This window comes from Heterodontus francisci, chromosome 49 (genome assembly GCF_036365525.1).
Source record: "Heterodontus francisci isolate sHetFra1 chromosome 49, sHetFra1.hap1, whole genome shotgun sequence".
Classification (NCBI taxonomy): Eukaryota; Metazoa; Chordata; class Chondrichthyes; order Heterodontiformes; family Heterodontidae; genus Heterodontus; species Heterodontus francisci.
The window spans coordinates 6,315,738-6,333,428 of NC_090419.1; the positions used below are offsets into that span (position 1 = coordinate 6,315,738).

The 17,691-nt window shown below is 51.1% G+C and overlaps 1 protein-coding gene across 1 annotated transcript in view; it reads left to right on the forward strand.

Annotated features, from left to right (window-relative positions):
* The first annotated feature begins 2,090 nt into the window (after positions 1-2,090).
* The window catches only part of LOC137358314 (serine/threonine-protein kinase A-Raf-like), a 672,271-nt gene continuing 656,670 nt past the window's right edge, over positions 2,091-17,691 (forward strand). The window contains exon 1 of the mRNA XM_068024252.1: positions 2,091-2,202. The gene's annotated coding sequence lies outside the window, so the exon portion shown is untranslated. The remainder of the gene's footprint in view (positions 2,203-17,691) is intronic.

The following is a 17,691-nucleotide window of genomic DNA, read 5'->3' on the forward strand; positions in this document are numbered from 1 at the left end:
GGTTGGGGGAGTCGTCTTCACCTGGGTCAGCTGAAGCTGCCCAGGCACTATCTATCCCCTTCCGTCTGTTTAGCTGGGCAGCTTCAGCTGACCCAGGCTTGGCAATTGGGGTGGGGAGGGAGCTTCCCTGTGTGCTTTTGCAGCAGCACAGACTCCTGTTGAATTGGCAGCCCCACCCCTTGTTGTTCCAGCCACTTGTTCCTCCCCCAACAGTCCAAAGTAAATTACTGGTGTTCAGCACCCACCTCCAGACAAAGCCTTGTTTCCAAAAAATGTCTCTTTCTTCTCTTTAATGGAGATTGTTGTTGAAGTTTCACCTCTGCTTAGTTGTAGCTGCTCTCCCTTGCTCAGCGCAGCTCCTCTCTCCACCTCTGCAACCTCCAACTGTCAGCTGAGACTCGTTGCCGCAATTAGCAGTCATCCCCAGTTTTTTTTTTCTTTTTTTTTCTTTCTAACCCCGTACTGTACCTGTCCTGGGAGTGTTTGATGGGGACAGTGTAGAGGGGAGCTTTACTCTGTATCTAACCCCCGTACTGTACCTGTCCTGGGGAGTGTTTGATGGGGACTGTGTAGAGGGGAGCTTTACTCTGTATCTAACACCCGTACTGTACCTGTCCTGGGGAGTGTTTGATGGGGGACAGTGTAGAGGGAGCTTTACTCTGTATCTAACACCCGTACTGTACCTGTCCTGGGGAGTGTTTGATGGGGGACAGTGTAGAGGGAGCTTTACTCTGTATCTAACCCCCGTGCTGTACCTGTCCTGGGGAGTGTTTGATGGGGACTGTGTAGAGGGGAGCTTTACTCTGTATCTAACACCCGTACTGTACCTGTCCTGGGGAGTGTTTGATGGGGACAGTGTAGAGGGAGCTTTACTCTGTATCTAACACCCGTACTGTACCTGTCCTGGGGAGTGTTTGATGGGGGACAGTGTAGAGGGAGCTTTACTCTGTATCTAACCCCGGTACTGTACCTGTCCTGGGGAGTGTTTGATGGGGACAGTGTAGAGGGAGCTTTACTCTGTATCGAACCCCGTACTGTACCTGTCCTGGGGAGTGTTTGATGGGGACTGTGTAGAGGGGAGCTTTACTCTGTATCTAACACCCGTACTGTACCTGTCCTGGGGAGTGTTTGATGGGGGACAGTGTAGAGGGAGCTTTACTCTGTATCTAACACCCGTACTGTACCTGTCCTGGGGAGTGTTTGATGGGGGACAGTGTAGAGGGAGCTTTACTCTGTATCTAACCCCCGTGCTGTACCTGTCCTGGGGAGTGTTTGATGGGGACTGTGTAGAGGGGAGCTTTACTCTGTATCTAACACCCGTACTGTACCTGTCCTGGGGAGTGTTTGATGGGGACTGTGTAGAGGGGAGCTTTACTCTGTATCTAACACCCGTACTGTACCTGTCCTGGGGAGTGTTTGATGGGGGACAGTGTAGAGGGAGCTTTACTCTGTATCTAACCCCGGTACTGTACCTGTCCTGGGGAGTGTTTGATGAGAACAGTGTAGAGGGAGCTTTACTCTGTATCTAACCCCCGTACTGTACCTGTCCTGGGGAGTGTTTGATGGGGACAGTGTAGAGGGAGCTTTACTCTGTATCTAACCCCGTACTGTACCTGTCCTGGGGAGTGTTTGATGGGGACAGTGTAGAGGGAGCTTTACTCTGTATCTAACCCCCGTGCTGTACCTGTCCTGGGGAGTGTTTGATGGGGACTGTGTAGAGGGGAGCTTTACTCTGTATCTAACCCCCGTGCTGTACCTGTCCTGGGGAGTGTTTGATGGGGACAGTGTAGAGGGAGCTTTACTCTGTATCTAACCCCCGTGCTGTACCTGTCCTGGGAGTGTTTGATGGGGACAGTGTAGAGGGAGCTCCCACGTGCTGAATGACCTGATTAGCAGTTGCAGTGATATTGTCCGGGGATAAATGTCGATTCCAGGACACGGGAGAGAACAGGGTCTCCGGTGTAATAAAGGCTGGGCAGTCCTGTGTCGACTTACAGGTTGGGCTGCAGTTAACGAAGCTCACTTCTCATTCCAGGAAGGCGCTGTTTTCCCCCACACACACACCCCCCCCCCCCCACCCCCCCCCCCCCCCCACCCCCGGAGGTGCGTTCGACGTCGCTCGTCCAGGAGGAAAAGCGGGAGAAGTCGTGGCGTTTCCCGGCGAAACAGCCTGCGCTCCGCCTGACACCGCACTTCCTGCAGGTAAGGGTCCACCGCTAATTGTTACAATGTGTTTTCCACCATGTTTCTTAATGACGTGTATGAATGAATAGAGCATTGCGTGAGCAGTCTTGTGGTTGACGGATGGTTATGTGAGAAAGAATCTTGCATTTCTGCAGCGCCTTTCGCAACCTGAGGATGTCCCTCCCGAAGCGCGACCCACCCTACGAAAGCCGTTTGAGGTGTTGTCACTGCTGTAATGTAGGAGATGCAGCAGCCAGCTTGCAGAAACAAAAATGAGGACATGACTGTTTGTTTGTGAGTGATGTTAGTTGAGAGATAAATATTGCCCCAGAGCAGTGAACTCCCCCACCGCCCTCCTGACCTGCTCACGCCCTCCCCTTCCAGTCGTGGCTGTGCGATCTTTTACATCCACTTGAGAGAGCGGTGAGTCTCGGGTTAAATATCTCATCGAAAGGAAGCACCTCCAACTTCGCAGCACTCCCTCATTAATGCCTCTCCGACAGTGCAGCACTCCCTCAGTACTGACCCTCCGACAGCGCGGCGCTCCCTCAGTACTGACCCTCCGACAGTGTGGCCCTCCCTCAGTACTGACCCTCCGTCAGTGCAGCACTCCCTCAGTACTGACCCTCCGACAGTGCGGCACTCCCTCAGTACTGACCCTCCGACAGTGCGGCACTCCCTCAGTACTGACCCTCCGACAGTGCGGCGCTCCCTCAGTACTGACCCTCCGACAGTGTGGTCCTCCCTCAGTACTGACCCTCCGTCAGTGCGGCGCTCCCTCAGTACTGACCCTCCGACAGTGTGGCACTCCCTCAGTACTGACCCTCCGACAGTGCGCCGCTCACTCAGTACTGACCCTCCGTCAGTGCGGCGCTCCCTCAGTACTGACCCTCCCACAGTGCGGCACTCCCTCAGCACTGACCCTCCGTCAGTGCGGCGCTCCCTCAGTACTGACCCTCCGTCAGTGCGGCGCTCCCTCAGTACTGACCCTCCGACAGTGCGGCGCTCCCTCAGCACTGACCCTCCGTCAGTGCGGCGCTCCCTCAGTACTGACCCTCCGTCAGTGCGGCGCTCCCTCAGTACTGACCCTCCCACAGTGCGGCGCTCCCTCAGTACTGACCCTCCGACAGTGCGGCGCTCCCTCAGTACTGACCCTCTGACAGTGCGGCGCTCCCTCAGTACTGACCCTCCGACAGTGAGGCACTCCCTCAGTACTGACCCTCCGACAGTGTGGCCCTCCCTCAGTACTGACCCTCCGACAGTGTGGCCCTCCCTCAGTACTGACCCTCCGACAGTGTGGCCCTCCCTCAGTACTGACCCTCCGACTGTGTGGCCCTCCCTCAGTACTGACCCTCCGACAGTGCGGCGCTTCCTCAGTACTGACCCTCCCACAGTGCGGCACTCCCTCAGCACTGACCCTCCGTCAGTGCGGCGCTCCCTCAGTACTGACCCTCCGACAGTGTGGCACTCCCTCAGTACTGACCCTCCGACAGTGCGCCGCTCACTCAGTACTGACCCTCCGTCAGTGCGGCGCTCCCTCAGTACTGACCCTCCCACAGTGCGGCACTCCCTCAGCACTGACCCTCCGACAGTGCGGCGCTCCCTCAGTACTAACCCTCTGACAGTGCGGCTCTCCCTCAGTACTGACCCTCCGACAGTGCGGCGCTCCCTCAGTACTGACCCTCCGACAGTGCGGCGCTCCCTCAGTACTGACCCTCCGACAGTGCGGCGCTCCCTCAGTATTGACCCTCCGACAGTGCAGCACTCCCTCAGTACTGACCCTCCGACAGTGCGGCGCTCCCTCAGTATTGACCCTCCGACAGTGCAGCACTCCCTCAGTACTGACCCTCCGACAGTGCGGCGCTCCCTCAGTACTGACCCTCCGACAGTGCGGCGCTCCCTCAGTACTGACCCTCCGTCAGTGTGGCGCTCCCTCAGTACTGACCCTCCGACAGTGCGGAGCTCCCTCAGTACTGACCCTCCGACAGTGCGGAGCTCCCTCAGTACTGACCCTCCGACAGTGACGCGCTCCGTCAGTACTGACCCTCCGACAGTGCGGTGCTCCCTCAGTACTGACCCTCCGACAGTGCGGCGCTCCCTCAGTACTGACCCTCCGACAGTGCGGCGCTCCCTCTGTACTGGACTTGAAGTGTCAGCTTGATTTCTATGCTCGAGTCTCAGGAGCAGGGCACCGTGAGGGGTTACTGTACTCTTCACCGTGCTGGCTGTTGTACAGGCGATGGGTTATTGTAAGTGTTGTACAAACGAGGGGTTACTGTACTGTCCGCCCTGCTGGGTGTTTTACAGGCGAGGGGTTATTGTACTGTAATGAAGATAAAAAATGCTGGAAATACTCTGCAGATCTGGCAGCATTTGTGGAGAGAGAAGCAGAGTTAACGTTTCAGGTCAGTGACCCTTCAGAACTGGCATTTTTAGAAATGTAAGAGGTTATTTTTTTATTTATTTAGAGATACAGCACTGAAACAGGCCCTTCGGCCCACCAAGTCTGTGCCGACCATCAACCACCCATTTATACTAATCCTACATTAATCTCATATTCCTACCACATCCCCACCTTCCCTCAATTCCCCTACCACCTACCTATACTAGGGGCAATTTATAATGGCCAATTTACCTGTCAACCTGCAAGTCTTTGGCATAAGCAAGTAAAGCGGGGGTGGGGCAAGAGATAACAAAGGAGAAGGTGTAGATAGGACAAGGTCACAGAATAGCTGACCAGAAGGTCATGGAGCAAAGGCAAACAATATGTCAATGGTGAGTTGAAAGACACAAAGCATTAGTACAGATAGGGTGTTAATGGACTGAAAATTGAACAGCTGCAAGTACAAACATGAAAAAAAAAACAGTGAGTAAGCAAACTGAACAAACTAAGATGAAATAAAATAAAATAAACACACAAAAATATAAAAAAAGGAAAAAGAAAAAAAACTAAAAATAAAAGTAAAATGCAGGGCCCGTCATTCTCTGAAATTATTGAATTCAATGTTCAGTCTGGCAGGCTGTAGTGTGCCTAATCGGTAAATGAGATGCTGTTCCTCGAGATTGCGTTGATGTTCACTGGAACACTGCAGCAATCCCAGGACAGAGATGTGAGCATGAGAGCAGGGAGGGGGGGGAGTGTTGAAATGGCAAGCAACCGGAACCTTGGGGTCCTGCTTGCGGACTGAGCGGAGGTGTTCCGCAAAACGGTCACCCAGTCTGCGTTTGGTCTCCCCAATGTTGAGGAGACCACATTGTGAGCAGCGGATACAGTATACTACATTGAAAGAAGTACAAGTAAATCGCTGCTTCACCTGAAAGGAGTGTTTGGGGCCTGGGATAGTGAGGACAGAGAGGAGGTAAATGGGCAGGTATTACACCTCCTGCGATTGCAGGGGAAGGTGCCCTGGGACGGGGACGAGGTGGTGGGGGTAATGGAGGAGTGGACCAGGGTGTCGCGGAGGGACCGATCCCTTCGGAATGCTGACATGGGGAAGGGAGGGGAAGATGTGTTTGGTAGTGGCATCACGCTGGAGGTGGCGGAAATGGCGGAGGATGATCCTTTGGATATGGAGGCTGATGGGGTGGAAAGCGAGGACAAGGGAAACCCTGTTGCGGTTCTGGGAGGGAGGGGAAGGGGTGAGGGTAGTGGTGCAGGAAATGGGCGGACACGGTTGAGGGCCCTGTCAACCACCGTGGGGGGGAATCCTCGGTTGAGGAAAAAGGAAGACATATCAGAAGAGCTGTTGTGGAAGGTAGCATCATCAGAGCAGATGTGTCGGAGATGGAGAAACTGGGATAATGGAATGGAGTCCTTACAGGAGGTAGGGTGTGAAGAAGTGTAGTCAAGGAAGCTGTGGGAGTCAGTGGGTTTATAATGGATATTAGTAGACAGCCTATCACCAGAGATAGAGACAGTAGTCAAGGAAGGGAAGGGAAGTTTCGGAGATGGACCATGTAAAGGTGAGAGAAGGGTGGAAATTAGAAGCAAAGTTGATAAAGTTTTCCAGTTTGGGGCGGGAGCAGGAAACGACACCGATACAGTCATCAATGTACCGGAAAAAGAGTTGGGGGAGGGTCCTGAGTAGGACTGGAACAAAGAATGTTTGACATATCCAACAAAAAGACAGGCATAACTAGGGCCCATGCGGGTACCCATAGCAACACCTTTTACTTGGAGGAAGTAAGTGGAGATTGAAGGAGATGTTGTTCAATGTGAGAACAAGTTCAGCCAAGTGGAGGAGGGTGGTGGTGGATGGGGACTGGTTGGGCCTCTGCTCAAGGAAGAAGTAGAGATCCCTAAAACTGTCCTGGTGGGGGATGGAGGTGTAGAGAGATTGGACGTTCGTAGTGTACTGTACACCGTGCTGGATGCTGTACAAGCAAGGGGTTATTGTACTGTACACTGTGAAGAGTGTTGCACAGGCGAGGGGTTATTGTACTGTACACTGTGCTGGCTGTTGTACAAGCAAGGGGTTATTGTACTGTACACTGTGCTGGATGTTGTACAAGCAAGGGGTTATTGTACTGCACACCGTGCTGGATGTTGTACAGGCGAGGGGTTATTGTACTGTACACTGTGATGAGTGTTGTACAAGCAAGGGGTTATTGTACTGTACACTGTGCTGGCTGTTGTACAAGCAAGGGGTTATTGTACTGTACACTGTGCTGGATGTTGTACAGGCAAGGGGTTATTGTACTGCACACCGTGCTGGATGTTGTAGAGGCGAGGGGTTATTTTACTGTACACTGTGATGAGTGTTGTACAGGCGAGGGGTTATTGTATTGCACACCGTGCTGATTGTTGTACAGGCGAGGGGTTATTGTACTGTACACTGTGATGAGTGTTGTAGAGGTGAGGGGTTATTGTTCTGTACGTGGTGCTGAGTAGAGTACAGGCGTGGGGTTATTGTACTGTACATGGTGCAGAGTAGAGTACAGGTGAGGGGTTATTGTACTGTACATGGTGCAGAGTAGAGTATGGGGAGGGGTTATTGTACTGTACATGGTGCTGGGTAGACACAGGCGAGGGGTTGTTGTACTTTACATGGTGCTGCGCAGAGTACAGGCGAGGGGTTATTCTACTGTACATGGTGCTGAGTAGAGTACGGGTGAGGGGTTATTGTACTGTACATGGTTCTGAGTAGAGAACAGGCGAGGGGTTATTCTACTGTACATGGTGCTGAGTAGAGTACAGGCGAGGGGTTATTGTACTGCACATGGAGCTGAGAAGAGTACAGGCGAGGGGTTATTGTACTGTACATGGTGCTGAGTAGAGTACGGGGAGGGGTTATTTTAATGTACATGGTGCTGAGAAGAGTACAGGTGAGGGGTTATTGTACTGTACATGGTGCTGAGTAGAGTACAGGCGAGGGGTTATTGTACTGTACATGGTGCAGAGTAGAGTACAGGCGAGGGGTTATTGTACTGTACATGGTGCTGAGTAGATTACAGGCGAGGGGTTATTGTACTGGACATGGTGCTGGATAGAGTACGGGGAGGGGTTATTGTACTGTACATGGTGCTGGGTAAAGTACGGGGAGGGGTTATTGTACTGTACATGGTGCTGAGTAGATTACAGGCGAGGGGTTGTACTGTATATGGTGCAGGGTAGATTACAGGTGAGGGATTTTTGTACTGTGCATGGTTCTGAGTAGAGTACAGGTGAGGGGTTATTCTACTGTACATGGTGCTGAGTAGAGTACAGGCGAGGGGTTATTGTACTGCACATTGAGCTGAGAAGAGTACAGGCGAGGGGTTATTGTACTGTACATGGTGCTGAGTAGAGTATGGGGAGGGGTTATTGTAATGTACATGGTGCTGAGAAGAGTACAGGTGAGGGGTTATTGTACTGTACATGGTGCTGAGAAGAGTACAGGCGAGGGGTTATTGTACTGTACATGGTGCTGAGTAGAGTATGGGGAGGGGTTATTGTACTGTACATGGTGCTGATTAGAGTACAGGCGAGGGGTTATTGTACTGTACATGGTGCTGAGTAGAGTATGGGGAGGGGTTATTGTACTGTACATGGTGCTGAGAAGAGTACAGGTGAGGGGTTATTGTTCTGTACATGGTGCTGAGTAGAGTCCAGGCGAGGTGTTATTGCACTGTACATGGTGCGGAGTAGAGTACAGGTGAGGGATTATTGTACTGTACATGGTGCTGAGTAGAGTCCAGGCGAGGTGTTATTGCACTGTACATGGTGCGGAGTAGAGTACAGGTGAGGGATTATTGTACTGTACATGGTGCTGAGTAGAGTCCAGGCGAGGTGTTATTGCACTGTACATGGTGCGGAGTAGAGTACAGGCGAGGGGTTATTGTACTGTACATGGTGCTGAGTAGATTACCGGTGAGGGGTTATTGTACTGTACATGGTGCTGAGTAGAGTATAGGCGAGGGGTTATTGTACAGTACATGGTGCAGAGTAGAGTACAGGCAAGGGGTTATTGTACTGTACATGGTGCAGCGTAGAGTACGGGGAGGGGTTATTGTACTGTAAATGGTGCAGAGTAGAGTACGGGGAGGGGTTATTGTACTGTACGTGGTGCAGCGTAGAGTACAGGGAGGGGTTATTGTACTGTGCATGGTGCTGGGTAGAGTACGGGGAGGGGTTATTGTACTGCACATGGTGTTGGGTAGAGTACCGGCGAGGGGTTATTGTACTGTACATGGTGCAGAGTAGAGTACAGGCGAGTGGTTATTGTACTGCACATGGTGCTGATTAGAGTACAGGCGAGGGGTTATTGTACTTTACATGGTGCAGAGTAGAGTACAGGCCAGGGGTTATTGTACTGTACATGGTGCTGAGTAGATTGCAGCTGAGGGGTTATTGTACTGTACATGGTGCCGAGTAGAGTACATGCGAGGGGTTTTTGTACTGTACATGGTGCTGGGGAGAGTACGGGGAGGGGTTATTGTTCTGTACATGGTGCTGGGTAGAGTACGGGGAGGGGTTATTGTACTGTACATGGTGCTGGGTAGAGTACGGGGAGGGGTTATTGTACTGTACATGGTGCTGAGTAGAGTACAGGCGAGGGGTTTTTGTACTGTACATGGTGCAGAGTAGAGTACGGGGAGGGGTTATTGTACTGTACGTGGTGCAGCGTAGAGTACAGGGAGGGGTTATTGTACTGTAAATGGTGCTGGGTAAAGTACGGGGAGGGGTTATTGTACTGTACATGGTGCTGAGTAGATTACAGGCGAGGGGTTGTTGTACTGTACATGGTGCTGAGTAGATTACAGGCGAGGGGTTGTTGTACTGTATATGGTGCAGGGTAGATTACAGGTGAGGGATTTTTGTACTGTGCATGGTTCTGAGTAGAGTACAGGTGAGGGGTTATTCTACTGTACATGGTGCTGAGTAGAGGACAGGCGAGGGGTTATTGTACTGCACATTGAGCTGAGAAGAGTACAGGCGAGGGGTTATTGTACTGTACATGGTGCTGAGTAGAGTACGGGGAGGGGTTATTGTAATATACATGGTGCTGAGAAGAGTACAGGTGAGGGGTTATTGTACTGTACATGGTGCTGAGTAGAGTATAGGCGAGGGGTTATTGTACTGTACGTGGTGCAGCGTAGAGTACAGGGAGGGGTTATTGTACTGTACATGGTGCTGGGTAGAGTACGGGGAGGGGTTATTGTCCTGTACATGGTGCAGAGTAGAGTACAGGGAGGGGTTATTGTACTGTACATGGTGCAGAGTAGAGTACGGGGAGGGGTTATTGTACTGTACATGGTGCAGAGTAGAGTACAGGGAGGGGTTATTGTACTGTACGTGGTGCAGAGTAGAGTACGGGGAGGGGTTATTGTACTGTACGTGGTGCAGCGTAGAGTACAGGGAGGGGTTATTGTACTGTACATGGTGCAGAGTAGAGTACGGGGAGGGGTTATTGTACTGTACATGGTGCAGAGTAGAGTACAGGCGAGTGGTTATTGTACTGCACATGGTGCTGATTAGAGTACAGGCGAGGGGTTATTGTACTGTACATGGTGCTGAGTAGATTACAGGCGAGGGGTTATTGTACTGTACATGGTGCTGAGTAGAGTACAGGCGAGGGGTTATTCTACTGTATCTGGTGCAGAGTAGATTACAGGTGAGGGGTTATTATACTGTACATGGTGCTGAGTAGAGTACAGGCAAGGGGTTATTGTACTGTACATGGTGCTGAGTAGAGTACAGGCGAGGGGTTTTTGTACTGTTCATGGTGCTGAGTAGAGTACAGGCGAGGGGTTATTCTACTGTATCTGGTGCAGAGTAGATTACAGGTGAGGGGTTATTATACTGTACATGGTGCTGAGTAGAGTACAGGCAAGGGGTTATTGTACTGTACATGGTGCAGAGTAGAGTACAGGCGAGGGGTTTTTGTACTGTTCATGGTGCTGAGTAGAGTACAGGCGAGGGGTTATTCTACTGTATCTGGTGCAGAGTAGATTACAGGTGAGGGGTTATTATACTGTACATGGTGCTGAGTAGAGTACAGGCAAGGGGTTATTGTACTGTACATGGTGCAGAGTAGAGTACAGGCCAGGGGTTATTGTACTGTACATGGTGCTGAGTAGATTACAGGCGAGGGGTTATTGTACTGTACATGGTGCTGAGTAGAGTACAGGCGAGGGGTTTTTGTACTGTTCATGGTGCTGAGTAGAGTACAGGCGAGGGGTTATTGTACTGTACATGGTGCAGAGTAGAGTACAGGCCAGGGGTTATTGTACTGTACATGGTGCTGAGTAGATTACAGGTGAGGGGTTATTATACTGTACATGGTGCTGAGTAGATTGCAGCTGAGGGGTTATTGTACTGTACATGGTGCTGGGTAGAGTACAGGTGAGGAGTTATTCTATTGCACATGGTGCTGAGTAGATTACAGTGGAGGGGTTATTGTACTGTACATGGTGCCGAGTAGAGTACATGCGAGGGGTTTTTGTACTGTACATGGTGCAGAGTAGAGTACATGCGAGGGGTTTTTGTACTGTACATGGTGCAGAGTAGAGTACATGCGAGGGGTTTTTGTACTGTACATGGTGCTGGGGAGAGTACGGGGAGGGGTTATTGTACTGTACATGGTGCTGGGTAGAGTACGGGGAGGGGTTATTGTACTGTACATGGTACTGAGTAGAGTACAGGCGAGGGGTTTTTGTACTGTACATGGTGCAGAGTAGATTACAGGCGAGGGGTTGTTGTACTGTACATGGTGCTGAGTAGAGTACAGGCGAGGGGTTATTGTACTGTACATGGTACTGAGTAGAGTACAGGCGAGGGGTTTTTGTACTGTACATGGTGCTGAGTAGAGTACAGGCGAGGGGTTTTTGTACTGTACATGGTGCTGAGTAGATTACAGGCGAGGGGTTATTGTACTGTACATGGTGCGGAGTAGATTACAGGTGAGGGGTTATTGTACTGTACATGGTGCTGAGTAGAGTATAGGCGAGGGGTTATTGTACTGTACGTGGTGCAGCGTAGAGTACAGGGAGGGGTTATTGTACTGTACATGGTGCTGGGTAGAGTATAGGCGAGGGGTTATTGTACTGTACGTGGTGCAGCGTAGAGTACAGGGAGGGGTTATTGTACTGTACATGGTGCTGGGTAGATTACAGGTGAGGGGTTATTGTACTGTACATGGTGCTGAGTAGAGTATAGGCGAGGGGTTATTGTACTGTACGTGGTGCAGCGTAGAGTACAGGGAGGGGTTATTGTACTGTACATGGTGCTGGGTAGAGTACGGGGAGGGGTTATTGTACTGTACATGGTGCAGAGTAGAGTACGGGGAGGGGTTATTGTACTGTACATGGTGCAGCGTAGAGTACAGGGAGGGGTTATTGTACTGTACATGGTGCTGGGTAGAGTACGGGGAGGGGTTATTGTACTGTATATGGTGCTGAGTAGATTATAGGAGAGGGGTTATTGTACTGTGCATGGTGCTGGGTAGATTATAGGCGAGCGGTTATTCTACTGTACATGGTGCTGAGTAGATTATAGGAGAGGGGTTATTGTACTGTGCATGGTGCTGGGTAGAGTACGGGGAGGGGTTATTGTACTGTACATGGTGTTGGGTAGAGTACGGGGAGGGGTTATTGTACTGTACATGGTGTTGGGTAGAGTACGGGGAGGGGTTATTGTACTGTACATGGTGCAGCGTAGAGTACAGGCGAGGGGTTATTGTACTGTACATGGTGCAGAGTAGAGTACAGGCCAGGGGTTATTGTACTGTCCATGGTGCTGGGTAGAGCCAGGGGAGTGGTTATTATACTGTACATGGTGCAGAGTTGAATACAGGCGAGTGGTTATTGTACTGCACATGGTGCTGAGTAGAGTATAGGCGAGGGGTTATTGTACTGTACATGGTGCAGAGTAGAGTACAGGCGAGGGGTTATTGTACTGTACATGGTGCAGAGTAGAGTACAGGCCAGGGGTTATTGTACTGTCCATGGTGCTGGGTAGAGCCAGGGGAGTGGTTATTATACTGTACATGGTGCAGAGTTGAATACAGGCGAGTGGTTATTGTCCAGTACATGGTGCTGGCTAGAGTACAGGCGAGTGGTTATTGTACTGTACATGGTGCTGAGTAGAGTACAGGCGGGGGGTTATTGTACTGTACATGGTGCTGAGTAGAGTACAGGCGAGAGGTTATTGTACTGTACGTGGTGCTGAGTAGATTACAGGCGAGGGGTTATTGTACTGTACATGGTGCTGAGTAGATTACAGGCGAGGGGTTATTGTACTGTACATGGTGCTGAGTAGAGTACAGGCGAGGGGTTATTGTACTGTACATGGTGCTGAGTAGAGTACAGGCGGGGGGTTATTGTACTGTACATGGTGCTGAGTAGAGTACAGGCGAGAGGTTATTGTACTGTACGTGGTGCTGAGTAGATTACAGGCGAGGGGTTATTGTACTGTACATGGTGCTGAGTAGATTACAGGCGAGGGGTTATTGTACTGTACATGGTGCTGAGTAGAGTACAGGCGAGGGGTTATTGTACTGTACATGGTGCTGAGTAGATTGCAGGCGAGGGGTTATTGTACTGTACATGGTGCTGAGTAGAGTACAGGCGAGGGGTTATTGTACTGTACATGGTGCTGGGTAGAGTACAGGCGAGGGGTTATTGTACTGTACATGGTGCAGAGTAGTGTACGGGGAGGGGTTATTGTCCAGTACATGGTGCTGGGTAGAGTACAGGCGAGGGGTTATTGTACTGTACCTGGTGCTGGCTAGAGTACAGGCGAGTGGTTATTGTACTGTACATGGTGCTGAGTAGAGTACAGGCGGGGGGTTATTGTACTGTACATGGTGCTGAGTAGAGTACAGGCGAGAGGTTATTGTACTGTACGTGGTGCTGAGTAGATTACAGGCGAGGGGTTATTGTACTGTACATGGTGCTGAGTAGATTACAGGCGAGGGGTTATTGTACTGTACATGGTGCTGAGTAGAGTACAGGCGAGGGGTTATTGTACTGTACATGGTGCTGAGTAGAGTACAGGCGGGGGGTTATTGTACTGTACATGGTGCTGAGTAGAGTACAGGCGAGAGGTTATTGTACTGTACGTGGTGCTGAGTAGATTACAGGCGAGGGGTTATTGTACTGTACATGGTGCTGAGTAGATTACAGGCGAGGGGTTATTGTACTGTACATGGTGCTGAGTAGAGTACAGGCGAGGGGTTTTTGTACTGTACATGGTGCTGAGTAGATTGCAGGCGAGGGGTTATTGTACTGTACATGGTGCTGAGTAGATTACAGGCGAGGGGTTATTGTACTGTACAAGGTGCAGAGTAGAGTACAGGCGAGGGGTTTTTGTACTGTTCATGGTGCTGAGTAGATTACAGGGAGGGGTTATTGTACTGTACATGGTGCAGAGTAGAGTACAGGCGAGGGGTTTTTGTACTGTTCATGGTGCTGAGTAGATTACAGGGAGGGGTTATTGTACTGTACATGGTGCTGAGTAGATTACAGGTCAGGGGTTATTGTACTGTACATGGTGCAGAGTAGAGTTCAGCTGAGGTGTTATTGTACTGTACATGGTGCTGAGTAGAGTATGGGGAGGGGTTATTGTACTGTACATGGTGCTGAGTAGATTATAGGTGAGGGGATATAGTACTGTGCATGGTGCTGAGTAGAGTACGGGGAGGGGTTATTGTACTGTGCATGGTGCAGAGGAGAGTACAGGCGAGGGGTTATTGTACTGTACATGGTGCAGAGTAGAGTACGGGGAGGGGTTATCGTACTGTACATGGTGCAGAGGAGAGTACAGGCGAGGGGTTATTGTACAGTACATGGTGCTGAGTAGAGTACGGGGAGGGGTTTTTGTACTGTTCATGGTGCTGAGTAGATTACAGGCGAGGGGTTATTGTACTGTACATGGTGCAGCGTAGATTACAGGTCAGGGGTTATTGTACTGTACATGGTGCTGGGTGGAGTACAGGCGAGGGGTTATTGTACTGTACATGGTGCTGGGTAGATTACAGTGGAGGGGTTATTGTACTGTACATGGTGCAGAGGAGAGTACAGGCGAGGGGTTATTGTAGTTTACATGGTGCAGAGTAGAGTTCAGGTGAGGGGTTATTGTACTGAACATGGTGCTGTGTAGATTACAGGCGAGGGGTTATTGTACTGTACATTGTGCTGTGTAGATTACAGGTGAGGGGTTATTGTACTGTACATTGTGCTGTGTAGATTATAGGCGAGGCGTTATTGTACTGTACATGGTGCCGAGTAGAGTACATGCGAGGGGTTTTTGTACTGTACATTGTGCTGGGGAGAGTACAGGGAGGGGTTATTGTACTGTACATGGTGCAGAGTAGAGTACAGGGAGGGGTTATTGTACTGTACAAGGTGCTGGGTAGAGTACGGGGAGGGGTTATTGTACTGTACATGGTGCTGGGTCGAGTACAGGGAGGGGTTATTGTACTGTTCATGGTGCAGAATAGAGTACAGGTCAGGGGTTATTGTACTGTACATGGTGCTGAGTAGAGTTCAGGCGAGGGGTTATTGTACTGTACATGGTGCTGAGTAGAGTACAGGTCAGGGGTTATTGTACTGTACATGGTGCTGAGTAGAGTACAGGTCAGGGGTTATTGTACTGTACATGGTGCTGAGTAGAGTTCAGGCGAGGGGTTATTGTAGTCTACATGGTGCAGAGTAGAGTACAGGTCAGGGGTTATTGTACTGTACATGGTGCTGAGTAGAGTACAGGTCAGGGGTTATTGTACTGTACATGGTGCTGAGTAGAGTTCAGGCGAGGGGTTATTGTACTGTACATGGTGCTGAGTAGAGTACAGGTCAGGGGTTATTGTACTGTACATGGTGCTGAGTAGAGTTCAGGTGAGGGGTTATTGTACTGTACATGGTGCAGAGTAGAGTTCAGGTGAGGGGCTTTTGTACTGTACGTGGTGCAGAGTAGAGTACAGGCGAGTGGTTATTGTACTGCACATGGTGCTGATTAGAGTACAGGCGAGGGGTTATTGTACTGTACATGGTGCAGAGTAGAGTACAGGCGAGTGGTTATTGTACTGCACATGGTGCTGATTAGAGTACAGGCGAGGGGTTATTGTACTGAACATGGTGCAGAGTAGATTACAGGCGAGGGGTTATTGTACTGTACATGGTGCAGAGTAGATTACAGGCGAGGGGTTATTGTACTGAACATGGTGCAGAGTAGATTACAGGCGAGGGGTTATTGTACTGTACATGGTGCAGAGTAGAGTACAGGCGAGGGGTTATTGTACTGTACATGGTGCAGAGTAGATTACAGGCGAGTGGTTATTGTACTGCACATGGTGCTGATTAGAGTACAGGCGAGGGGTTATTGTACTGAACATGGTGCTGAGTAGATTACAGGCGAGGGGTTATTGTACTGTACATGGTGCAGAGTAGATTACAGGCGAGTGGTTATTGTACTGCACATGGTGCTGATTAGAGTACAGGCGAGGGGTTATTGTACTGTACATCGTGCTGGGTAGAGTACAGGCGAGGGGTTATTGTACTGTACATCGTGCTGGGTCGAGTACAGGCGAGGGGTTATTGGCCTGTATGTTGTCGAAGATTTGGTATTTCTGTTGTCATCGCCTGTCTGCCTTTAATGGTCGGATTGTACCACTTGCCAATCTGATAGGCATTCTTCTGGAAATACTTTCAAAATAAGTGGCAGGGCTATTTTTGGAGGCACTTGGTGCTCTCTGAATTGCTCAAGGTCATGTCCAGACATTTCAGATGATGAAGAAAGTTATGTGTGAACCATGTGACAGCTCGGCCTGATGGCCCACTTTTGAGTCTTGCAGGCGTGCTTTGACATCAGTGTGTGCTGACTCATTAGTCCCCTGCCGCATGTGGACGAACCAAACCAGTTAGATCAAAAAAAGATGATTCACTTGCAAAAGTATTTTGGAATATTTCCTAGAAATAAGCAGAAGTTAGGAAAAAAAAACAGCAGCCCGTCCGTTTCTGAAAAGTCTCTTCAGCTGACTTTGAAAGTGATCCCACATTTGATTCTGAGAAGATCATTCAGACCTTTCCAGCAGTGTCACACTGAGTCAGAGGCTCGTGGGCAGCGTTGCCTCTCGGCCGTGTGGCGATCCGAAGGTTCCTGCGCAGGTTGCGGACGGGTCAGCCCTTTCAACCGATCACGTGATGCGCATACCCTTTAGGGCTGCAGCACACTTAAACGAATCACCCGTACGCTCCAAAAAAAAATTCCGGGGAGCGCTGGTCGAGGTTTCGAGCCCCCAGTCCAGAGACTTGAGCCCCGTAATCCCAGCCTGACACGACCCCTGGTGTCAGTACTGAGGGAGCGCCGCGCCGTCGGAGGGTCAGTACTGAGGGAGCGCCGCACTGTCGGAGGGTCAATACTGAGGGAGCGCTGCACTGTCGGAGGGTCAGTACTGGGGGAGCGCCGCACTGTCGGAGGGTCAGTACTGAGGGAGCGCCGCACTGTCGGAGGGTCAGTACTGAGGGAGTGCCGCCCTGTCGGAGGGTCAGTACTGAGGGAGTGCCGCACTGTCGGAGGGTCAGTACTGAGGGAGTGCCGCCCTGTCGGAGGGTCAGTACTGAGGGAGTGCCGCACTGTCGGAGGGTCAGTACTGAGGAAGCGCCGCACTGTCGGAAGGTCAATACTGAGGGAGCGCTGCACTGTCGGAGGGTCAGTACTGAGGGAGAGCCGCACTGTCGGAAGGTCAGTACTGAGGGAGTGCCGCACTGTCGGAGGGTCAGTACTGAGGGAGCGCCGCACTGTCGGAGGGTCAGTACTGAGGGAGCGCTGCACTGTCGGAGGGTCAGTACTGAGGGAGTGCCGCCCTGTCGGAGTGTCAGTACTGAGGGAGTGCCGCACTGTCGGAGGGTCAGTACTGAGGGAGCGCCGCCCTGTCGGAGGGTTAGTACTGAGGGAGCACCGCACTGTCGGAGGGTCAGTACTGAGGGAGCGCCGCGCCGTCGGAGGGTCAGTACTGGGGGAGCGCCTCACTGTCGGAGGGTCAGTACTGAGGAAGCGCCGCGCTGTCGGAGGGTCAGTACTGAGGGAGT